Source organism: Bicyclus anynana, chromosome 10 (assembly GCF_947172395.1).
Source record: "Bicyclus anynana chromosome 10, ilBicAnyn1.1, whole genome shotgun sequence".
Lineage (NCBI taxonomy): Eukaryota > Metazoa > Arthropoda > Insecta > Lepidoptera > Nymphalidae > Bicyclus > Bicyclus anynana.
Genome location: NC_069092.1, coordinates 16,047,015 through 16,074,696, shown reverse-complemented (window position 1 = coordinate 16,074,696; position 27,682 = coordinate 16,047,015).

Here is a 27,682-nt window from a genome sequence, read left to right as displayed (position 1 = left end):
TTTTTTAATTTTTAGTGTTAGCACACCTACTGAGTGTGAACAAAAATTAATAAGCAATTAGTTGAAACGTTATTTTCTTATGATAAGTATCTAAGTCATACAATCCCAATTTTAAAAATACTACCTTAATTCATATACAAAGTTTCACTCCCCCTTTATCCACGTAATATGAATATTCAGAAAAACGTGAAAGGTGACTGTCCTCCGTTTTCATCACCAGACCCTCTGTGCAGTCACTATCCATATAGGTGGAAAGTTCTCATCAATATAAAATTTATCAAGTCCGAACACAAGGTAGCTACTGTGAACCGTCGAGGAGTTCCCCTAACTCTCCTTCATCTTCATCACCAGACCCCTAATACAGTCACAACCTATCCAGGTGGAAAGTTCTCATCAATACAAAATTATCAAGTCAAAACACAAGGTTGCTACTATGAACCGTCGAGGAGTTCCCTTAACTATCCTTCGTCTTCATCACCAGACCCCTAATACAGTCACAACCCATCTAGGTGGAAAGTTCTCATCAATACAAATTTATCAAGTCCAAACACAAGGTAGCTACTGTGAACCGTTGAGGAGTTCTCTTAACTGTCCTTCGTCTTCATCATCAGACCCTTAATACAGTCACAACCCATCTAGGTGGAAAGTTCTCATCAATACAAATAAATCAAGCCCAAACAAAAGGTACCTGCTGTAAATCGTTGACGAGTTCCATCGTCTATGTATCGGCTCCATCATCAGACCGACTCCAGACCTTCATAAAATTGTAGTGGTTTAAAATACCTTATGGAAACACTAACAAACGCACTAGCCGTCTCTACGATTTTCGAAAGTTCCCCTCGATTTCTCCAGGATGCCATCATCAGATCCTGACATGAAAAAAATGGGACCACCCTGGAATCAAACCCTTTAAAACAAAAAAAGAATTTTCAAAATCGGTCCACAAATGACGGAATTATCGCTGGACATACATAAAAAAAAAAAAAACATACATACAGCCGAACGTAGAACCTCCTCCTTTTTGGAAGTCGGTTAAAAATGGCGGTCATCTGCGCAGTTACAATTATTATAGTAAAAGATCCGGCATAATAACTATATACCCTCCTCTGTTTTTGTTATTTGGAATATAAAAATAAATGATAGAATATAACATTGAAACATTAAATAGTTTGTCTAGTTAAATTGTCGGATTGTTCTTTTTTCATTTAGGTAGATACGTATTCTACTGCCCCCATGGGTTAATTTAAGCAAATCCTGAATTGAAAATATAAAGGTTACTTTCTCTGCAACTGTGAGGTTGCCAGATAGCTTTTCTTTCTTCTAAGAAATTCTTAGTAGAAAGTCTACAACTACTAGTAAAGTAGCCTGGAGCCTGGAACTTGGTGCTGTTACACTCTTGTGCCCCGGAGAGCACATTGAGATGTCGTTTCAGTTAATATCTTTAACACTGATAGTATTATCACCCAGAACCCATAACCACCTCTCCTCTCAATTACAATAAGCACTCCATATTCTCATTACGTTAGGTAGATAATTATTCATCATAATCAACCCATAATCAGCTCACTGCTGAGCATAAGTGTCCTCTTAGAATGATAATGGTCAATAGTCCACCACATTGGCCCAATGCGGATTGGCAGACTTCACACACATAGAGAAAGAAAAGTGTCAGGTATGCAGGTTTCCTGACGATGTTTTTCCTCAATACTTTATACTTTATTTCTAAAATGCTCATAACTGAAAAGGAGGAGCTTCATGCTCCGGACCGGATTCGAACCTACAATCTCCGGAATTGGAGGCAAAGGTCTTAACCACTGGCATCACGGCTCTAGGCAGATACTCGTATTGCTGGGTGATAATGTCTCGGAAAGTTGATAAAAATTCGGCAGCTATCAGATCTTTTGAGATAGGGAGGGAGTGGGCCACTCGGCGCAATCACTTACATTGTCGCTGTAAGCTCCGGCCCGGCGGTCAACTGCATGTAGGAAATGCTATTGCTAAATTTCCAGTATGGTACAAGCTCATAGAAGAGGCGGTCGTCGCTTATATGTAGTTTGCTGCATGTATGTTATGTATTGGACGGGACGGACTGGTTTACGGAAATATCTTTTCATACAAAATACTTTGGAAAAAGTATACATCATGCGACGGGATGACAACGTGATAACTAACATAACACCACGTCCCTTTGCTTTCCCGTCCACGTCATAACCTGACGAGGTTTCAAGACGATATATGCAGTGACCTTTTTTTATATCACATCTGCGTATGCTCACGCACGATCTTTATTAGAGGATAAAACTAAAAAGCCTGACTTGCTAATGTAAATTGAGGTATTTTGGCTCCTGCGCCCTTTGCCTTTTACGCCCAGAACTGCATTTTATAAAAGTTTACCAGCTTCTACCAGCTTTCGGAAATTGTTTTGTGATTTTCCTCGGTATAAAATGAAAAATCATGTCCCCAGTTACTTAGCCTCGTGGTAACCTATTTTTTCATTCGACAAACACCTTGAAAGATAAAACTACATGGGTATATATAGTGAAGGGTTGCCATAAAGTTAAGTGTTTGACTGATTACATGACTTTACGTGATATTTCGTAGGGTGACTTATATCATGACATTTTGGCTATGACACAAAAATCTTTACTACTATTACCTATAGTACACTTTTAACTAGACCCAACACCAAAACAGTAGGGCGTTTGCATCGTAAAGCGAGCGCTTTATAGCTCACAGAGTTTCGAGCATCCCATCTCCTTTGAGTTTGATTGTACGAGCGAAGTGTCGACTTCATTGCCCCTGAGCGTGGACACCTAGCTATGTGGACTCCTAAACTAATCAACAAAACGAACGCAAGAGATGGAAACAATTCACCTGATAATTTCTGAAAGCAATCTCTGTTAACTCTAGAGAATACTTTGCAAAATATTTTGACTTCTCAGGAATATAAATGGATGAAACTTTTTTTTACAAGATATAAGTTAAGATATTTTAACAAAAGAATTTGTTAAAATATCTTAACGGCGAAGTCCATTTCCTTTGATTTTGACTGTACAAAGTATCGACATTATTATCTTCTTAATGTGGCCACCTACAAGTAGCTAAGTGGACTCCAAAACTTATTAACAAATTGGAGGCAAGAGATGGAAACAATTCACCTGATTATTTGTGGAAGCAATCTCTTTTAGTTATAGTGGTCCAAACATTCTGCAAAACTTCTGAAATTTTAAGACTGTCGGAGTGAAACGTACTTAGAGGTTTTTGTAAGGTGAGTGGCGGTGCCAGATGGATTTGTGTGATTTCATGGAAAAAAGTAACGTACGTAAATTATACATGATCATCATCACACCAGTCTATGGATGTCCACTGTAGGACATATGCCTTTTGTAGGAACTTCCAAACTCTATACTCTTGAGCCGCCTGATTCCACTGACTCCCTGTGACTCGCTGGAATTATAAAACTGAAAAATGTGTAAACAAAATAAAGCGTTAGTCCAACATGAAATTTAATGTAACAAACTTTGTAACAGTATACTTTATGGTGCGTATCAAAAATCGATGGCGTAACTTAAATCGAGCGCCGCGACTCAAATCGTAAAATAAAGAAGTTCGTGTACTTAAAATTACATAAAAATTGTCTTTTACGATACAACGACAATAAATTTTATTGCAGTTATTCTTCGAGAAGAGCTTTTATTGCCCCAAAAGTTATGATCTGGATAAATATAGATGGAAATGTCACGTTCATTTCTCGAGATTTGAGAAATATTTTTTCGTTATCACTGAGTTTTTCCTTAAATTTTAACACAAAATATTTGTATAGGTTTATGTACAACCACCATTATTAGCCATTCTAGTTGGCACTACAGAGCGATAACTGATGCTCACCACGACAATTATCTCGAGAGGAGGGAAAGAAAGACATCGAATAGCGGCTGAATCGAAAATATCGCCCTTTCTTCATTCAAGTCCATTGCGATGAGACGAAAGAGAGAGCAATATTTTTCATTCCACCGCTATTGGTCGACCTTTGTATTTCTCTTTTCTCCCAACGCAACGAAAGAGGGAGCGAAATTTCCGATTCGTGGCTATTGGTTGATTTGTTTTCACGAGATATTCTTGTGAGTCGCATGAAACAAACTTTGAAGTTTATAATGTACTAAGTTTTTTTTGTGTGTATTTTGTTACATGGCAATCTGATCATAAACCACCACCCTTGCGACTCAGAGCCCGCGCAAGCTCATTTGCGTGGACTATAACCCAAGAAGACAATAATTAACCAACGTATTCATACGTGGAAATGGACGCCAATGCTTCGACTCTGTATATCTAAAAATAACGCCTGTTTCCAAGAGTTCTTCATAAAACGCAAAAATTATTCTGGTTGTTTCAGCACAATATTCACTGAAGCAATAAACGAAAGGGATTCTGTGCAGGTGCAGTGCATTTAGTCTGAAATGCGGCCTTTGCAACCGCAATACCTTAAGTCTTTTCAGAAACTACCTTAATAGTAAGAATAAAAAGAAATTCCCTAGACAAGAGCATTTCGTTTAAGACTGCGTCACAGCGTTCCGTGAACGTTAAAGAAGAGAAAGTAAGTAAGATGGTATATTTTCAAGCTAAGTACTTACTTTATATATAGTTTATAAAATACAAGAGTTTAGAAATTACAATCTGCGGTTATATTACATTAGAAGTTTTATAATAGAGCTATTGTATGTCTTAGTTATTGTTAACAGTGCGTGTTGCAGATCAGATCAGAGACTTGGTCGCTCATAGTTGGACATTCATCATATCAGCCAAGAGGCTACGAGTCACTCAGTGCACGATGGAGCGAGCTATGCTTGGAGTTTCTATGTGTGATCAAATCAGAAACGAGGAGATACGCAGAAGAAAGCAATGCTATCAATGTATAGCTTGGCAAATTCTTTCGTAACACTCCTGATGGTCCGCGCTTGACTTAATACCCGCGCACTCCTCTCTGCCCCGCGCGCATGACTTCACACACGAACAGTCCTTTCGCCCCGTCGCCCGCATATCACGGGAGTGTCATCAACTTGCCAAGCTCAGCTACTCACGAAGCTGAAGTGACAATGGGTGTTGCACATAGTTCGAAGAGCTGATAGGTCTTGGGGTCCAAGGTGCTGGACAGGCATTCCTGGAAATCGCAGCGTGTCGACCCCCCACTAAGTAAACCGACAACATCGATCAGGTTACAGGAAGCCGGCTCGAAGCCGTGCTGTGTCCATACAAGGGGTCTGTCCAAGTGTCCCGCATTGGACGTCCATCAGCTGACAATGGTGAATCATCTATCAGATGATTAAAATTCGGTAGTACATATTAAACAGTACAGCTATATTATGGTAGGCGTCCACATATCCACATCGTACGGATCGCACGAATCTACCGTAAAATTAAAAATCCGTTTAATTCTATTTGATACTACCGATGCTAATATGTAGACGCCTATATTTACTGTCTTGATTAATGATAAGTGAACTGTACAATCAATTAAGAAAGAGGATTAAGATAGACAAGTTACAAAACAAAAACTTTTCAAATTAAGTCGAAAACTTGCTCAATAAACCAAACTTGATTTAGCAAGTGACAAAGTCCTGGCAAAATACAGGTGCTCCTGTCGCTTGCTGGATATAAAAGGTGATGACGTTTTGAATAGCAATTTGTACCATGATAAAAGGCTCAAGCGAACAGACACTACGTGAGCTGTGACAAACAAACTGTTGCCTATTTAGATTCCTATTATCTGAGCCATAAAGCACAAATTGACACAGAGGGGCGTTGATGGCTTGCGTTTTCATGACGCTTTAATTCTTTTTGCCGTGAATCCCACTTCTGATGTTATATAGATAAGAGTTAATTTCGCTTGTATCAGGTTAAAGTTGAGGGTGGTTTTGATGAAATGCAAGACGGATACCACAAAGTTGCGGGTATAGGATATGGATACGACAAACTTGCTCCATCAACCATTACTCTTTCGCTGTATTGAGACGGTTTTATGTGGTTATTTATGAGTTGGAGAAACGTTGGCGACTACCTTTGACACAGAATATTTGTCTATTTTCGTATAATATTTTTAGGGCAATTTTGTATGACATGGCAACTCTGACTTAAATTGCTTAAAAGATGGTGGGTAACTTAGAAGGAAAGAATATCTATGACAGTTTCTCGTAGAAACTATTATGTAGGAGTTTCTACTAATGACTCACTGCCTAACTGATAACGTATCAATTTTTTCATACGCTGCATAGAGTTTTGGATTAGTCTGAAATCTAAATACGTTAGACCGAATGCCCTAGTGGTAAAAGCGAGTACTAGGTTGCTCGCTTTTGTTACAGGGATATCAACTTTTTCTGGTAAATTCTTTTTTGTATACCGACTACCCACAGAAATGAATTTATGCTGAAAAATTTTAAATAAAAACAACTTTCACAAGCGAGTGTCGCGTATCGGTTTCCTTTTTTACAGCCACGGCTTTGACACATCTACGTGTATAACTGTAAAATGTTTTTATACATTGTGGTGGCGAGTGGTTTAAAAAAATAAAAATATGTGCCTCTCGGGATGCTCTATAGAAGGGTTAAGTTAAACCTGCTGCCGCATGCGTTAGAGAAAGGGCAGCCAGACAGAGTGACGCCGTAACGCGTTACGTTACGATTTACCTTCCGATAAGAAGTTATCACTTTAAATGTTGATACATGTACTTGGCTTCAGTTTTTGACCTTTTGGATACATTTCAATGTTTATGCAGCGAGATACGACTGTAATTACGTTTCTTTTTAAGTCTCGTGAACCGAGCGATTGACAGTGATCATCGAGTCTATAGAACGCAGGTACAATGTATGTCGTTGGTTTCAAGCCATAATAGCCTAATGGTTAAAGGGCAGGGACACATAATCGAAAGGTTCTATCCCGCCAGTTGTCGTACCCACTCTTGACACACTTCACAACTATAGCTTGGTAAGTTACTAGATGACATTTCCATGATATGCGGGCAACGGGGGAAAGGACTGCGCGGGTGTGAAGTCGTGCGCGCGGGGCATCGCTACCCTCGGAGTGTTACGAACGAATTTGCCAAGCTATAATTAGAGGGTAACAAATTATTAAAAAAATACCAGCTAAAAGATTCTAGCGAAATTAAAATTGCAATGTATTTGAAATATACTATCTAAACTTTCTTCAATAATCGCAAAAAAAAACCGAACTGGTATCTCCTTCAATAAATCTACTTCAAAAATTATAGGCACAATAAAAACTTGTGAAGTCGATGGTCGATCTGAGGTAAGAACGAGCGCACTGGGAGCGATTTGAGCGCCGTTAGCAAAAACATACTCCCACCATCTCTGTAATATATCAGACTGATACGTAAGAAATATATACGATTTATCAACTATAGGAAAATAGCAAAAATACACGTCTATAATACAATGGTAATATAAATACAATGGTCTGGCTGGTGGGAGGCTTTGGCCGTGGCTAATTACCACTCTACCGACAAAGACGTACCGCTAAGCGATTTAGCGTTCCGGTACCACGTCGTGTAGAAACCGAAAGGGGTGTAGATTCTCCTCCTAACAAGTTAGCCCGATTCCATCTTTGATTGCATCATCACTTAAGGTTAGGTACATAGTACTTAATGATAAAGTCAAAGGAGATCATTCATTTTGGGCCCTTTTTGAAAGTGCCGGCCAACGAAAAAAAATAGCACGAATCGTTAGAACTAGTCATTTGGAGTAATAGTTAATATGGCATGAAAGTTGTAGGAGGGCTCTGAACCAAGTTATACAGGTTCGACGATTCGTTATTTTCATACATTTTGTGAATTTTCAAAAGTGCCCGCCAAGAAAAAAAACTGGTACGTATCGTTAGAACTGTCCTTTTGGAGCAATAGTTACTACGGCTCAAACGTTGTAGGACTGCACTGAACCAAGTTATACAGGTTCGATGACTCGTCACTTCTATACATTTTACTGAGTTTTGTAAGTGCCCGCAAACAAAATACATACGTATCGTTATAACTAGCCATTTGCAGCAATAGTTACTATGGCATAAACATTGTAGTATAGCTTTGTGTCGAGTTATACAGTTTCGATGATTCGTGCAATCCATTTATTTTATTGATTTTAAAATATGGTACTTATGGTTAAAACTGCCTATTTGGAGTGATAGTTAGTATGGCATAAATGTTGCAAGATTGTTCTGAACCAAGTTATACAGGTTCGATGTCTCGTCACTTCAATGTATTTGATGGAGTTTTGTAAGTTACAAAGTAAATGCTATTTATTGTTATAACTAGCCATTTTCAGTAATAGTTACTATGGCATAAACGTTGGTGTATAGATCCGAATCAAGTTATACTGTTTAGATGATTTGTTACATCCATATATTTTACTGATTTTTCAAAGTACCGTTCACCTAAAATATGGTACCTAACGTTAAAACTAGTCATTAGGAGCAATAGTTAGTAACACATTGCACACGCTTAAAAAAAATAGTACTGAAACAAGTTATATAACTTTCATTCATTGATTTCCAAAAAAATTGAAAAACATAAAAGCAATAATATAAAATATAGAAATAATGATTCTAAGCATTTCCACAAATTCAACATTATGGTGTAAATGTAACTAAAAATTGTGTTTTTGTGCATTGAGAGTAATAAAAACGTTTTATTAAGTTTTTCAAGTAATGGTAATTTCGGTTTACAAGCTTGAATAACATAACAAATACACGCAGAACGGCGAATCACATGGCCAAGTGCAGAAACGGTCCAGAAGGAAGAACATAACAAATAATGATGACACAGCTCTTACACCATGATGACATTTATTTCATATTATTAGTTAAGTATTCATCATTATTACCTATTTATTGTTCCCCATTACATTCAGATATCAACAAAATCATAAGTGACGAATCATCGAACGCAAATAATTTGGATCAGAGCAATCATACAATGTTTCTGTCATACCTACCAACTAACTGTATTGCTTAAATCGATAAAATGCATAGAAATTAAGAATCATTGAACTTGTATAACATGGCTCAGAGCAGGCCTACAACGGTTGTTGTACTATACTAACTATTACTGCCCGTTCCTATTACAGCCAGTTCTAATGATACGTACCATTTTAATGGTTGGCACTTAAAAATCAAGAAAATGTATGGATATTACAAATAGTCACACCTGTATAACTTAGATCAGAGCATTTATACAACGTGTCTGCCATACTAACTGACAAAGTATGTCTAAATGATCAGTTAAAATGATACCTGTAAGAATTTTATTAGCAGGCACCTTTTAAAATTAGTAAAATGTATGGAGATGACATGCCATTTAACCTGTATAACTTGGTTTAGAGCAACCCTACAATATTCGTGTTATACAAACTATTGCCACAAATGACCAGTTAAAACGATACGTATCATGAATATTGTCGGTGAGCACTTACAAAACTCAATAAAATGCATATAAGTGACGAGATATCGAACCTTTATAACTTGGTTCAGACCAAACCTACAGCATTCGTGACATACTAAATATTACTCCAAATGGGCAGTTCTGACGATAAGTGCAGTAATAAGTGCATATTTTTGTAAAACGGCACTTTGAAAATCAATAAAACATATGGAATTGATTTATGCCATAGTAACTATTGCTGCAAATGCTAGTTACAACGATACGTATTATTTATATTGTAGGTGGTCACTTACAAAACTCAAAAAATATGTATAGAAGTGACGAGTCATTGAACCTGTATAACTTGATTCAGAGCAATCTTACAACATTTGTGCCATACTAACTATTGTTCCAAATGGGCAGTTCTAACGATACGTATCAGTTTTTTTTCTTAGCGGGCACTTTTGAAAATTGACAAAATGTATGGAAATAACGAATCGTCGATCCTGTATAACTTGGTTCAGAGCCACCTGACAACTTTTATGCCATATTAACTATTGCTCCAAATAGCTAATTCTAACGAGTCGTGCCATTTTTTTTTGTTGGCCGGCACTTTCAAAAAGAGCCCAAAAATGTATGGAGCGTGAATGATCTCCTTTGTTTAGTAAGCAATGTTTGACAAAAGCTTCAAACAAAGCCGTAGAGTAACAAATTGTTTGACAATCACGTTTTATTTGACGAAAAGTTTCATCCCTCCCTAAATGCTAAACAGGGGCAGAACATTAAAACAATATATCAATACATTAGATAAGTTTATACCGAGCGAGATACTTTGTATTTGTTCACGGATTCCTCCATAAACCACCGCTGTATGTGATGTAAGCCCAACACTCGGAGGGTAGAGAGATTTTATATTGCGGATCCTATATACTGAATACTGAACAGTCACGTTCTGATATTTTCGCGATGTTTAAGGCGTTTAAATTACCAAAAAATGAACTCTTTGTTCCCTAGAATATGCTTTTTGAAAGCCAATTGTGAATGTATATTTATTTTTAAGAAATCGAGTATTTTGAAGTTTTTTTTTAATTCTTTACAAGTAAGCCCTTGACAACAATCTCACCTAATAATAAATTTTTAGGAGTTGGATGAAATTCCACACCTCTTTCGGTTTCTACACGCCATCATACCGGAACGCTAAATTGCTTGGCGGTATGTCTTTGCCGGTAGGGTGGTAATTAGCCACAGCCGAAGCCTCCCACTAGTTAAAAATACCTAAATAAAACGTATTTAGTAAATAACTATAATTTCTTAATTGATTTCAACAATGTATAAAACTTAAAAAAAAACAAAGTGAAGTTTACATTGGATTTGGATGAAGAGGAAAAAGAAACCGAAACGAACACACACAAAAGAAAACTTATAACAAAGTGAAGTTAGAAGTCGTCGTTGAATTTATCCATTAATTCTGAACAATAACTACAAATCCCAGCGAATAGTTCTGAGAAATCTCAAGTTCTTGAGAAACTGATCAAACCATCGGTTATCTAGTAATTAATATAACTATATTTCTTTATTTTATAGTTAACTCTGGTATACTTCTATAATAGCTACTACAAATAAGTCTTAATGATTATTTGTTTTCATAATAAAATTGTTCTATTACTTGATGTGATGTAAATAGTTAACACAATTTAAAATTATTATAAAAGTTTACTTAAAATTTACAGTTTTATGATTACGGCATTATTACTACATTATATTTACTTCGACACTTAGTATGATAAAAATGGGACAAACGAATATCTAAAATAGTCATTCTAGTTACATTATAATCAGGACAGTTTAAAGATCGATATTCTTTACTTTATTATAAACTATGAAACATTTGTAATATTTAATACATATTTTAATTACTGCAAAATTTTATAACAACAACTAAGATGTATGCGCTAATTTAGCATATTTTTAAATATTGAAATTATTTTAATTAACTAGCTAAATACTACTTACATTTTATATTTAATGTTATAGTTATTTAGATAATACTGCAACACAGTGTCACACTGAAGCAGTATTATTGATTTAATGTTACTGATACACAATGTCATATGTTATACAGATTTTTCTCTTGTTTTATGTACTGCTTGTGTTATAATGATTTTATTTTATAAACTCTATCTTATTTGTAATTAGTATAACATTACACCTCCTATTTATATACCTAGGATGTAACTTATATATCAGGAGTGTACAGATTAACAGGCCGATTATTATCTAAGTTGATTAACGTTTCAGAAACCGACAGTTAGTTTACGCTAGATCTCATTTCATCTCGAGGAGATCTCCCGTACTTACCGCATGTGTTGGATTCGCAGGAACAGGCTTCAACTCAAAGGAGACGAATTGAATTTATGCAAGGAAATAGCACAGCAGTAACTAGAAATTACACTTCCTTGATACTCCAAATTAATTATCTTGAATTCTGAATGTATGAAAATAATATCTCTTGAGAATGTTGAGTTTCAGAAACAGATCTTTGTCATTTTTTCTTTCTTTGTCAACAGATTTACATTGGAATCTTGAAAGCTTTAGAACCAATTCTTGACGTTCTTATCATACCAGTCTATTTATTCGGCCCACTCAAGGGCCAGGCTGGACTCTGTCCATATTGGCGAGAGCATATGGAGCATGGGTCCACCACGTTGCTCCAATACGGGCTTAGCCGCCGGGAGGGGGTAGCGATGCCTCGCGCGCACGATTTCATACCCGCGCAGTTTTCCCGCGTCGCCCGCATATCATGGGAGTGTCATAAACGAACTTGCCAAGCTATAAAAAATATGTTAATGCTATTGACAGGAAACTTAACATGCTAAGACTTAACAGGGTAACACCACCGACTTGCGATTCCGTTAAAACACGATAAACCAGTTAATAAAATAAACCATTTTCTTAGGAAAGTCACATCCTTTTTTTGGTGTCAGTCACACAGACGCGACCGAGAACTTTGTATTATAATAATATGTATAGATTCACGATATACTTAAGATTAAGTGAGCCATCTGCTAAATAGAGGTCAATACTTTTTATTGATCTATTAGCAACCCATTCTTGCTATATAAAGCTTAGCACAGGTTAAGGTGAATGTAGGTCAGACATCTGATATCACTCCTGCTCGTATATCTAAGCACGTGTTGATTACTTTACCGTGAGTGTGCAGCTTTATATCAACGTATGAGCCATCGGAAACGGAGTACCTTCGAGTGAGTTTAGTGAATGTGCACACTTGCTTCTTTTTGTTTTATTATTTTTTAGCTCCCATGTAAAATATAGTAGTGTTTGTGGTATCGTATATTTTAAGCGATGCTCAAAAATACCGAAAGCTCAAGTAATAGATTCTTGGCTGTATACAATAAAGATCTGATGAGCTAATTCGAAGATATAGGCGTTATTCCAATATACTTAATGGAAAGAACTTCTGAAATAAATAAATAATAAAGTGGGTGGGGTGGGGACCATACAATGAGCTCTCGGTTCATTTACATATTAAGAAGAGATTTTTACTTCATTTACATCATATTTCTTTACAGTTCGATACAAATAAATAAAACTGAAGTTGGCATTAATTACTACAGGAAATACCTATTTTTTTTCATTTATTTTATTAATTTTTCCGTCAAAATGAAACAAGTTTTGAATATTTTTGAAAATGAACACTGAAAAAACAAAATTTCAATTAAAAAAATTTAGTTTGCGTGTATTACGTGTCTTCTAATATACGAGTACATTTCGAAATACAGCAGCGACTTTTTGTCTTGCAACATGTCATTTGTGTGTATTTCCTTTAATAATTTCAAGCTCGGCACCGTTTGAGAAACAATCTGGTAATGGAAAACCTTGAATAAGAACGCATCTGATATCGGAGTATATCCTTTGTTTAACTAAGGGAATTGGACTTTTCCTCGCGTCACTTTCTAAAGGTTTGATTTGAAATGGATAATTTAGATTTGGTTATTTGAAAATACTTTCATCGACTGACTTTTACGGCTCAGTTGTGGCTTTATAACTGGGACGTCCTGGAATCGATACTTTGCTAGTAATTCAATGTACATTATTTAAAATATAAAAGAATTTTTAATATTGATATGGTCACTATAAGATTTTGTTAGGTTAGCTAATTACGTAATAACTTGAGACAGTAGATCCCTTAATTACAGACTGAATAAACTGAGTTGGTATCACATGGATCTCACAACTTTTAACGGCAGAACAACTGAGTTGCGTTGCGTTAACAAATTGTACACAAACCATACTCCATGTATTACTCTATTAGTAAAAACAATATAAAAATCCGTTTAGTAAGTAATGTTGAGCTTATTGCGAATATACATGACTTTGATTTATAATAAACATAATTATGTCTATACATATTATAAAACAAAGTCATGTCTGTTGTTGATCATAAACAATATTGTATTGTTTGCGAACTATCAAAAACATAACAACGAAATAAATTAAAATCATTCATAACCCTACCCATAATTCACAATGGGAACTTTAACCCTCCATAAGCATTTAAAATTAGGAATTCGCGTAAATATACCGCCCGCCGTCTAATCGCACCCATTTCTATTACGCTCGGGTCTTCGGTACCCCGGTTTTGCGGCCAACCACTATTTTTGGGGACCTCTATTATAAAACCCCTAATAAACCGTATTTATTTATATACCCCCGGGTATTTTGATTGGCGAAAGGATTAAGGATTTTGAAATAGTTTTGATTATGCGTTATTTTGAAGTTTTAGTTGTCAAATAACTTTTAGAGAGAGAATTCGTCCGGGAAAGTCCGCTGTGCTTTCTTCTGTATAAAGGACATAGTTGCCGATGACACTCATATGAGGCTTAGCTAGGCTTCAACTTGATGGGCACGAACGTCACACTTTGTGACTACGTGTTCCTTGTACGCCCTACAAAATATAATAACTATGGGCGGGGCACACAGTTCGAAGAGACGATGGACGTTGGGGTCCGAAAGTGCTAGAATGGCGACCTCGCATAAGTAAGCGCAGTGTTGGTCGACCCCTCATCAGGTGGACTGACTGACTGACATCAAGCGAGTCGCAGGGATTCGCTGGATGCAGGTGGCTCAGTATCGTGATGTTTGGAAGTCCCTACAAAAGGCCTATGTCCTGCAGTGGACGTCCATCAGCTGATATGATGATGATAATGATAATAAAACACTCAACAAAAGTGGCAAAATGAGAAATATTTATAATTGATGAAATTTAGTTATTTTTAATTGCTTATGCCGATCTTCTGACCTCCCTAGGCCTGGGCTTATTAGGCCTTAGGGTTTCAAAGCGGTCGAATTCCAGCAGGTTAATTCACTATCTTTGACATATACGAAATTGAGATTCTATATAACAAATATCATCCGGTGCCTACTGGAGGATATCATACAGTAGGTTGATGACATTGGTCAATGGATGGAATGGAATGGAATTGGTCGATTGATTTGATGTTTATTTTAGTGGCTTGTTAGTAAATACCAAAATAGTGAACAGTCCAGCAGGACGTCCGGTATTAATGAATAAAACAGGAGTAATGATATAACTTTATATTCCCCCTACGTTTGGACCTTAAGATTATGACATGAAAACAATTTATAAATCAAAGAACCTATTTCCATACAACCGGCAGGCGCCGTAAAAGTGATTCCGGAGTTGAAGCGCGTACCGAAGTTGGCGGAGCGAGTCGTGTGTACGTACTGGTACGATTTATTATGTACATTTACATAGAACTTACTCCGAGTCTTCGGAGTAGTTACTTATTTAAATCTTACTAATAAATCTTGACTGCTATGATTTTAGGATTTTAAAATGATTGAGCAAAATAATTATAGACGTTTGGAATTTAGAAGGCTTAGTGTTTTACCTACTGCATTCTGAGGGCTCAGATAAAGTACCTATTATGTGTGTTGAATATGGGTTTGTTTGTATAACACTAACCGACTGAATCTTTACCTAAAATTTAAATTTCAGTAATACTCTGACATTTTGTATGGTAAATATAAAAGGTAAAGGGCCCATTAAATCACTTTGGATAATCGTAAGTTTTTTTCATTCTCATTATTGCTGCCTATACTCATCTGAAGGTCGCCACCGGTCCAAGATGTAATAATAAAATGAGAATTCCGAAATTCGGATCACTTTTGGAAAACTTTCAGAACTATAAAAAAATTAAAAATGCACTAGAAATATTGTGTTTTTTATTAGTTTACTCCATTAGAATCTTGGACAAAATAACATTGGCCTACCGCGTAGGCCTCCTAATGCGTACTTAACTAATCATTGGTTGTCTTTGTATTCAAAGTGAGTATACCCTTTGTCATATCTAAAATCTTTAATAGTTACGAGTAGTATACCTACAAATTGTATCTGATATTAAAAAACATTAAACGCCTTAAAAGATAAAATGCTTTTATTGTTGACCTAAAATATATAAAGTGGATTAAAGAAATACGACCAGTCTTATCCTAAGAACGACTACGTGCAAACACATTATCGAACAGTCCACTCGGAATAAGAATAGGTACCTAAACGGATTCCGGATGCATCCAGCAAAGGTGCGAGAAAAACGAATAGAGTCTGCTCCAAATTTATGACTTACATTTTCTTTAGTAGCTATCTTTTTCTCAAGTCGATAGCGAAAGTAGTTTATATGTTTGTAATTCAAACATTTAGAGCGTGAAGTGTACTTCTAGCGTCTAGCGCTTATTCGTATTTTTTTTTCGATAGTTTGTCTACTTCCTCGATTACTGGTGGTATTACCATGTATTGTTATTGTAAAGGCGAGGTATTAGTGTTGGTATAAATAAGAGGGTATTTGATGACTTGAGCTTAATTGTTTGTGAGGCAGCGTAGGCGCGGTCACGCTGACAGTCGCGTTAGTGATTTTGTGCAATAACATTTTGTGTTGTAATTATTGTTTATCATAAATTGTTTAGTGTGGGCATGGAGAACATGTAGGGCAGGGACGGGCATGTTGAGTGTTTATGCATTTTATAGGGATCCCTTAAACGTAGGTTTAAGTGATCCCCTAAAGGTCACAAGTCCTGGGATCTGCTCGAGGTGTTTCCTCTAAATAATTGTACAATGACTATCGCTGCTGCCCGTCACGTCACAGTATATTGGCTTTTAGACAAGTGTTGGTTTGTAAAACTGAAGAAACCTTCTTTAAAAGAACTCATATTCAGTTTATACACACAAATACGCTTGGTTTGTGATCCAAAATTTTTGGAATAAATTGAACAGGTATGTTTATACTAATATTATAAAGGGAAAAGCTTTGTTTGTTTATTTGTTTACATTGAATAGGCTCCGAATTTAGAAATTCTTTCACCGTTAGGAAGCTACACTATCCCTGGGTGCTATAGGTTATATATTACCGTATTCCTCCGGGAACGGGAACTACGCGGGTAGAACCACCGAGGCGTCTGATATCGTCTCTAATTTGAATATTTTCAAGACAAAAGTGAAAAGACATTCTCTAGGCAAGCGCACACAAATTAGACTTCACCATTCGTTTCCTTCAGGTGTTCGCATGATTATATTCTCAAAAGATGAAAATGATCTTCAGTGACCTTTTCTGTGTACTTTCAGGAACTTTAAGTAAAATAAAATATCAAGTTATTTTTTAAAACAAGTGTTAGTGTCTCTTAGCACCCACACACGCTGTGAATGAGCTTCAAGCTTCCCTTCGCCGATGAAATAGCTAATCGTGCTTCAAAATAATCCCAACTTAAGTACAATAAATCTGCTAAGACGAAAAATTCCTTCCGCCACGACCTTGCCTTACGAAGTCTGTTAATCTGTGGAGGGATTTTTCTCAAATACCTTTCGGTGCAAAATCTATTGCCCTTAAGTGAACCTTTATTGCGAACCCCCTCGTAAAGGGAATTAACGTGCTCAATTTCATATAAATAGGCTCCTTGGTGAAATGAGCCCGCCGAAATTAGTTTGGGTATTGAATTATATATAACACTATCATACTAAATCTTGTAATAGTTGATTATGAGACGGTTGCCTGGTTTAAAGAGATCATAAACTAACGATTTTAATAGTACATTATGAAATAAATGCGGTAAGTTGAAAATTACAGCCGAGGCGGTATTGCAGCTCGAGCCGAAAGCGAGAGCTATAGTAAGGAAGCAGAGGCTGTAATTATCAAATGCGCACGTATGTCATACGACGTTTTATAACAAATTGCGAGGAAACGTACTTTGAACACACTTTCTGAAAATTATTTTACATCTATGCCAGTTTTCCATTTGATGACATTTTGACACGCTTGTATTTTTTACACAGATAGCGAAGTGCGAGCACCAGCGTTTCAAACGCACCAAAAGTCCAAAAGTCCAGTCGCACCAGTCAGTATTACTAATAAGGTAAATATATATTTTTGTGTTTCTGTTACAGATAAATGGTTGTCCTTTATTGTCAAAATTATTAAGATAAAATAATTAAATGTGTAATTATTATATTTTATCTCACAAAGTTCATTTTTGTTCATAAAATGTTTCTTTTCTTACTTTTTTGATATAAAAACTTTTTGCTAAGGTTTAAAAAAGTACCGTTCGTTTTTAGACGGATGATAAAGGTTTTATATTACATTACAGCTTATGTGCATTTTACTTTACATTACGGCACATGTGCGAATGAGATACATTACAATATTGAAATTGTTGAAATAACAGATACTTTACGAGCAAATGTGTTATAAACTATTTTATACGAGTATATTACGTGCCTACAAAACCACCACAAAAAGTGATCCGAATTTAACTCTACTGAAATAGAAATAACACATGAACAATTTTGTGTTTACGTACAATATATATTTATGTATACAGAATGTCCCGTAATCAATGGAAAGCAAATGGTCGAGAATCGAACGAAGACAGTTTAGATCATGTCGCGTTGCAAGAACCAGCTCATGACCAAGGGCCCCGTATGGGTTCGAAACTAGTCGGGCATACTCCGACGCTATTTATTTATTTATTTATTATATATCCTTAGTATGCTTACAGCTAAGCCAAAACGCACACAAAGTACAGACTTACAATATAACAATATAACAGATAAACAAATTACAATATAATCACTATACAATACAAACACATAAATTGCATATTTCTATAAAATTAAAATTAAAATTCACAGCTGTTTACAATATCAATAAATACATGAATGTTATATCACATGAGTTTTACTCTTACAATTGCAGTCTCTACATACGACATACGAGTCTTAATATTATCACATAAAAGCTTACCTTCTGTACATCTTCGTTTATATACCCTCGTGTATTTCTCGAATGAAATATATTATTTTAAGACGAGTGCGCTGTCAGCCTGTGTTGCGGTCTCAGTCCTATTAAACGGAGATTTATTTAGCAATTAAAATTACTCCTGGCATCGCTTAATTAATGTGACTTGTATAGGTAACAAGTAACAAGCCACGTTCTGTTGTGCTGGTCTAGAATGTATAAGGACTTTAATTGCATCTCGTCTTTTCTGAGACTAACGGATCACCGTGACTGCGGCGGTGGCAACGTATTTTTCTTTCTTTCTTTCTTTCTTTATTAGAGCAAGACCGAAACAGAAACTTTGCAGATTTTGTTGCCAATGTTACTTGTTTTTGCTCAGTATCTATCTTTTTGACGTGACAACGTCTTATAATTCGATGGAGCCGGCTGCATACTCGAAAAAAGATGACGTCATATGTTCCCTCGCTCTAGGGTTGCCAACTTTTTTACAAGAAATAAAGTATATTCTGGTCTATGAAGATTATTAAAAGAATTTTAGAAAAACGAACATTTTCTTTTGAAAAATGCAACCATTCCCTCAGTACTTTCTTATGATGTCACTTTCAACTATCGTCAGTAAACCGACTTTTTTTACCTAGTGGTTAACCTTGGATTCTGTTCGCGATATCTCAGGTTCTACTCCTGAATCGGAATCTCCTATTTACCTAAAAAATTTCAGCAGCAGTTTAAAGTTGGAAACATGGTGATACGGGTGTAAAATCTATACTAATATTATAAAGCTGAAGGGTTTGTTTGTTTCTTTGTTTGGTTGTAGGCGCTAATCTCAGGAACTACTGGTCCGATTTAAAAAAAAAATCAGTGTAAGATAGCCCATTTATTGAGGAAGGCTATAAGCTATATATTATCTCCGTATTTTTACGGGAACGAGAACCACGCGGGTGAAACCGCGCGGCATCAGCTAGTAACCAAATATTCCGAGAAAACCGAAATATTGTTTTGTATTTGTTATATTAGTATTCATTTTTAAAACTATTAAGGTAAATAGAATTAAGTTAATTATAAGATAGTGGTAAGCTAGAGTATTAGTTGTTCCTTTAAGGCTAGTTTTAAGTTAAGAAACAAATAAATAGATTTTACTTCCTTTTTGACTCAAAATGACTATAATTTGTTTATGATTGTGACCAGGACTATCGGCTATAAGCTCAATAGATATTAGAAACTCCAAAACTAATAAATGGATGGTTGTCAAGGGCTAAGTTGTAAAATTAAAAAGCTAAGCCATCGTAAGACATGATTATTATTCCTTATAAAAAAATATATATTTAATTACACCATAATAAATATACTTAATTAAAAGAACTTCGTCTAATGTTAGAAACACACTTAGCTATACACACGCACGAATTTTTTCTTTTTTTTATGGGAAAGTAAAAGTGACTAACTTGAACCAAACTTGAACGTAGTACTCGATAAATGGGCGGGAAATTTAAACGATTCACGAAGTGTTTATGGAAATATTCTGTACATAATACATACAGTATAAGCTGTGTCCATTAAGGCACATGAGGCGTAGGTACTGTCTCATGTGCCTGTAAAAGACCGGCTAGCTTAGTACGTCTTAGACAGTGAATAAGGATTTCCTCGGACGAGTTCTGGCACAAAAGCTATGCAACTACATTAAAATGAAGCTTCTACAATAAAGATTTTTAATACCACTACAACTAAAAAAATATAACAATTTACTTTTTTTAATATACGAAATTAACTAATTAATTTAATATATTGTAGAGAATCGAGTAGTGTTAGGTTTCTAAGCGACTATCAGAAATCCGAGTAGTTCTCATTCCCGTGTTAGTATATGTTATGTTAAGCAATGTGTTAAAAAAACATTTGCTTAGTCGAGGTTACTACACCATTGATGAATACATGATAAAGTTGCTTGGAGTCCGTTGGATCAGCTTCCACCTTCACACAGGAAGTAAAACTATAAGAAATTGTAATGTTGCCATCAATTGTAATTATAATATTATTGTATGATTTTTTTTTTAAAGAGCAACTGTTGAGTTTCTTGCTGGTTTCTTCTCAGCAGAATCTGCCTTCCGAAACGGTGGTAGAATCTTTACAAAGAGTCAACTGACGTATCATAAGTGCTTGAATACTGAGCCTACTTGAAATAAATGAATTTTTGATTTTGATTTTGATTTACACACTGATAATGTAGCTTTCCGTTAATGAAAGAATTTTTACAATAGGTCCAGCAGTTTTGGAGCCTATTCGTAACAAACCTTACCTATTTATAGTATTGGTTTATCAAATACCTTACCTCTTTATAATATTACGAGAGTTTAGACTTAAATGTGTTTCTACCTTAATTCTATACAACGCAAGTGGTTTCGGAATTTGTTCGCGTAGCAAACTTTTCCCGGAGTCGAGTCGTGTTCGATACACATAAAGTTTGTACGAATTTTCGCGGTTTTCTCTTTGGGGTAACTTTCGATTTTCCGCTCTTATGACGCATAAATACGCGGTACATAGAACGGAAAACACGAAACGCGTTTTAAAAAGACTCCGTTGGTGTAGCAGTGGGAAATTCGGGAAATGGAAAAGTTTTATTGTATGACCCTAAGTTCAATTCTTGGTTGAGTCAATATATTTTAGCTTGAGCTTTTGTCTGTGACTTCGTTTTTCAAAGTCAAAGTCAAAATTCATTGATTGAAATAGGCTTAGTTTGCAAGCTATTTCGAAACGTCAGGTAATAATGTTAAACTTAAGATAATGGTGATAATAATCATTCGAAAACTTAAAATTAAAGTTACGAGGGTTCCAAACGCGCCTTGGTCCGAGAAGAGCCCACATCAAACTCAGCCAGGTTTATCCTTTTTTAGTTTATTTAACAATAGGTATATAAGTTAGCCTGTCATGTAATACATTTCATTTCCAAGCAATTTTGTCGTTTACGTAATCATTAACACTCTAATACTTTTTTGTTTTTATTCTTTACAAGTTAGCCCTTAACTACAATCTCCCCTGATGGTAAGTGATAATGCTGTAGTAGTATGAAAATCCACACCCCTTACGATTTCTACAGAGTACCGGAACGCTAAATCGCTTTGCGGTACGTATTTGCCGATAGGGTGGAAGGAACTACTGCCGAAGCCTCCCACCAGCCAGACCTGGACCAATTAAGAAAACCTTAATCGACTCAGCCGGGGATCCCATCTCAGGTCGCGTTATGTTCTTTTGCAATTTTATAGGCATTTTAAAGGTTCTCAAAGCTATATTATGAAATATCATGTCCCTAGTCGCCAGAAACTTAGCTTTATTACTACCCATTGATAGAAAATTTTTGAAGTGAAGTGACTGGAGACATGATCTTTAATTTATTATGTCGAGTTGAGTTTTCTTATATAAATAAAAATATAAATAAAAATGTATACAAAAAATACGTTGCTTAATTGTTCGTACGTTGAGGGTATGGAACCTTAAAACATGCTATTCCATAAAGTCACCACGATCCAAATTTATCGTTGCTACGAGAATCAAATCTAAATCGGATCATATAATTAAGAAAATACTGGATATAAAAAATACACACGATTTCAATAAAAGTATAAAAAGTTACCAGATATAATAATAAAATAATCTTTTAACATAAAAATGGAACCGACTTCAAAGACATATTTCAGTTATTTTGATTTTAACACAAAACTACTTAACTATTTTCATTAAATTAAATGAAACCAATCTGGATCTCTTCTAAACAAAAAAATCTAAATTGGTTGATATATAATGAAGGTAACAAAATTTATAAAGAAAATTGAGAAACTCCTCCTTTTTTAAGGTGGTCAAAAGCAAGAACAAACAAATTTTCAAAATAAGTAAACTTCTTTTACCTCTAAGAATACTAGTGTCTAAAATTGTGTGCAATATGCGTTTGTAACACGCGCCTTATATTTTTCACAGCAAAGCAAGAGAAAGCAATCACGGAACACATTGTTTGCGAGCTCCTTGAATCCTCAAACGCGTTCATACCACAAATAGCTGAGAGAAACGCCTAATAAGACCGCGCTAAGAAATTTCTAAGTTAAAAGAAACCTCGGTTTTCTTGAAAAGCATAGACGTCACGTTATATGTGGCTTAAAGCGATGGCATGTTAATAAATTATCTAAAAAAAAGCTTTGTTAACCTTTAGGTACTTAGGTTTTGGTGTTTAAAAAATCCCGGAAACATTCGCAATTTTTTCAGAGGTTGAAATAAAGCATAGAATATTTTTTAGCGTGTAAAAAATATCTGTGAAAAACTGCATCAATATTGAATTTGTAGTTGAGCTGAAAGCCTCAAACATTATACAAAGTTCTGAATAGTTTAAAAAAAAGGGCCAAAGGTTTTGTTTTCAGTGTTGGCTTACATGGTTTCTGATTTACACTTTCAATCGAAATAAAATTGGTGGTTTCGGACACCAATTTTAATCTAAACTAGGTAATTAAATGTTTGAATTGTTCATTCTGATTCTATCGAAATCAACTAAATTTTCTAATAAAACTATATAAAAAGTAGTAAATAGTATTTACTTAACAATAAAACCATATCTTTTTTCACATTATACCATAAAAATATGTACCACCAATTGTATTTAATACTAGCTGACGCCGCGCGGTTTCACCCGCGTGGTTACCGTTCCCGTCGGAATATGGAGATAACATATAGCCTATAGCCTTCTCCGATAAATGAGCTATCTAACACTGAAAGAACTTTTCAAATATTACCAGTAGTTCCTGAGATTAGCGCGTTCAATCAATCAAACAAACAAACAAACTCTTCAGCTTTATAATATTAGAATAGATCAGCCGCTACCTTTAATTTAATACCATAAAACTAAGGTTCCATCTAATTTTATATTTAGTCTTAGCTTAATAGGAACCCGGATTAATTTCCTCCCGGGCCATATAAATAATTATGTACAAAAGTTTAATCTTCTACTTTTGTCTTGTTCTTCAAAAGGATTGGCCATTTTCCACTTCTTTTATGGCGCGGAATAAAAGCGAGATTTTTCTTACCACTTTTGCATTGAATGAGGGTAGGGAGTAAAAAAGGGTTCCTATTGGTTAGAGACATAATGGTGCGTTGAAAGCACCGGGGCGTTGTCTGCTTCGATTATTGCGCAACTACGTATAAGAATATTATAAGATCGTTAATATCTGCATTGATTTGTATTATGATAGTTCATTGCATGTTTACTGATGATATATAAGAATAAAGATTTGCTTTACGACAGTAGGCATAATTTTATTTCACTCTTTGAACTGCTCTACAACCTATAACCCCCGAAAGTACTAGTTTATGTAATAGACACTTTTCAGTTATATAAGTACCATAGTCTATAGGTACTCTATGATAAGCTCTGCAGACTAATTCACTATCTTTGAAGTATGCTTGTCGCAACATACGAAATTGAAATTCCATGTAAGTAATATATATATTAAGATATGTGGACAAAAGATGGACTATTGAAGCAAAACGATGGAAAGGTCCATTAGGAAAAAGAAATGTAGGAAGACCAATCCGACGGTGGGCTGATGATATAATTCAGATAGCCGGAAACGAATGGATGAAATCTGGAAAAGACAGAGAGTTGTGGAAGAAGATGGAGGAGGCTTTTACCTTTCAGGGGTCCATATTTAATAAGAACTTACTAACTAATATTACTAACATAATTTAAGAAAACTTGCTAACAGACTACTAACAACTTTTGAAATGTAATTTAGATATGGAATAAACGGCTTATTTATTTATTTATTTTATTGTGTAATATGTAACAAATATAATTTTATAAATAATAATAGTTAAATGACATTTTTTCAATTGATTTGATGTTTATTTTATTTGTTGTTTGTTTGTTTTTAATAATTTGTTGATAATATAGACCAAAATTCTGATTTGTTATAAGTAAATTCGCAAAGATGTAAATTTAAACATAAAATAAAAGTCTAATGGTGAATAGTTCAGCTGGCTACTTTTCACGCAGCCTGGTTTTAGGGGTATTTTGATTAATTTATGTAAATTTCAATTTTTTGTTTTTTTTTTCTTTACAAGTTAGCCCTTGACTACAATCTCACCTGATGGTAAGTGATGATGCAATCTAGGATGGAAGCGGGCTAACTTGTTAGGAGGAGGATAAAAATCCACACTCCTTTCGGTTTCTACACGACATCGTACCGGAACGCTAAATCGCTTGGCGGTACGTCTTTGTTTAATTAATTGTGTAATTTAAGTTTCTTCAAGTTTTTAAGATATAAAATTACACAACTACGGAGTAATACAGTTCTATGCTAGTTTAATGTGAGTCCTTGACACTTATTGAAGGGTTGAAAACTTCTAAAATAGCTACTCGTAGATCCATGCATATAGTACGCATGAATGTGAAAGGTACACTCCTGAATTTGTCACATTTTCTCAGTCATTCAAAAGTGTCCCTTTAGTTTTAAGATATAAGGGATAAAGTAGGTATACGTATATGTTACGTTGAAATTGCAAATATTTCGATACAGAAAGCTTTTTCAACACGCACTCTGTTCTAGAATAAATTTTCATATTTATTCCACAGTCATATATATTTTTGCTGCGTATTTTGAACGCAACGTTTTTAAAACGTTGGACTTTTAACGAGGACATTTTTCCGGGGAATTCTTTAAGCCAGCTTCTACAAATACAACAATTTATGTCGATCTATTTGTGTGTTATAAAACGGGAATCAATGTAGAGAAATATTTAAACTATAGGAGTTAGTTAAGATACTTAATGTATTCTTTCTCAATAAAAAATAAATAAATAACAACTATAGTAGTTTAAATATTTAACTCATAGATTTTTGTTGCTGACTAAAAATATATTTTTATGACATACCAAATACTCAGAATACAGAAAACCACCAGAAGCCACGTTTAGATGTCATTCTATAGTGCGCAGTGTGTCCAAAAATTGTACACAACAGCCTGCACTCGTCGCAATTCTCACCCGCGTAATGTTGCTAGTACATGAGGCTGTTAAATTTTTCCCTATTTTGTGGTAAAAATTTATAATGTTAAAAGGAAAACAATAAGTGTTACAGTTCATCACATTAAATGTTAACTTGTATGGTAAATAATAAAAACAGTGGGACCGGTTTTCTAGTGATTGCTAAGAGTCAGCAAGAAAATGAACTCTAAAAAATTTAAGACAAGGACAAATAAATAATAGATATAATAAGACGGTTATTATAAAACTTATCAACTAACAAACTAAAGAAATACATACTTACAATAATAATTTTATATATTCCATATAATTATATTATATTATTATTATAAATATGTATTTCAATCGTGTGCACAGTTATTATTATCTCGTCTTATTTCTCTAATTTTTATGTCTCTTAAAATTCAAGTATAAATAAGGCCATTGAATTGGTTTAATATCTTTTAAGAATGTGTTTTGAAGATAAAAATATTTTATTTAATCCTCTTGCTCAAACAAACAAGCAAACAAGTAGGTACACAAACAAACAAAAGACCAAACAAGCACACGAAAACAAACAAATGTGCAAACAAACACACAAACAGACAAGAACGAACGAACTTATTATAATATAGCACGCCATTGTTATTTGTAAAATTTTAAAGCTTTAAGATTATTTTACACTTTCTTTATCTGCGCTGATTACCACAATTTTATTTCAACTTAATTGCCGGAACCTATGCCTACCTATTTAGTTGATTAATATTTTACATAAATAATAAATCCTTGAATTGAAATTAAAAGTTGGGAAAATCAAAACAATTACATTGGCAACACTTACAAAATGAAGTCATCGGTTTCTATGACAACTAAATTCACGTAAAAATTATTCATTATTTTAACATAAAAATATTTATTTGTGCTACTTACACGTGAAATGTAATCCTATTCAGTTTCTTTTTTCTACCAACGGCATTTTTACACGAAGAAATAGCACAAGACGGCTTAATTTAATTAAATTTGTCACCTGTATAGCACGTCAAACAACACGACAAACACAGAGTGAGTAATCGTAAAATGTGTAGTTTAAATGGCTTCACTTCTTTGCGCTATCATTCCTTCTGGTGGTTTTCTGTATTCTGAGACCAAATACTACATTTACATGTATCACATATACATACATATATTACATGTAAATGTAATAACAATGATTTGTTTTTAATATTACGATACGGATCGGCATTTAGGATTGGTACAATTTAGATGTGAAATTACCTCTGTTTCCTGATATATACATTGTGTTTTGTACAACTTCAATCACGTCGAACGACTTCACCCGCGTGGTAAGTTGACAAATCTCATCATGACACACACTTTTACAAACAAACTTTCGCCTTTAGAGTATTAGTGTGATTAAAATTACAATTTAGTTGTAATTTGTAATTTCTACAATAGGCACCGTCATAACTTGTAGTTATCAAAACGGCAAAGATTTGTATAAAATAGGTGTATAATATACAGATATACAACTAACGATAAAACCTTTATCTGCCTTTGTTCTGGATACAATACGAGCTAATGTTATTAAATGGGCCGAGTGCGACCTCCGGACATTAGGCGAGTTAACCGCTTTCTAGATATTGTAGAGGTACCTTTATGTTCCTCTAATGCCCTTTTATAATAAAACCCTATTTAGTTTTATTTCCTTTTAAAATTCAATGTGGTACTGTTGTACTGAGTCCTGTGTCGAGCCAAAATAATAGACGCAGCGTGGGACATCTTAGCTTGTGGTTACTCTTGCTACATTGCTATAATTTGAAGTATCAACCATATCAACATTCTATGTGATAACATCTTATGAGAGGGTAAAACGCTTTATAACGTAACGCGTTACGGCGCCACTCTGTCTAGCTTCCCTTTCTGTAACGCATAGTTCATTATTGAC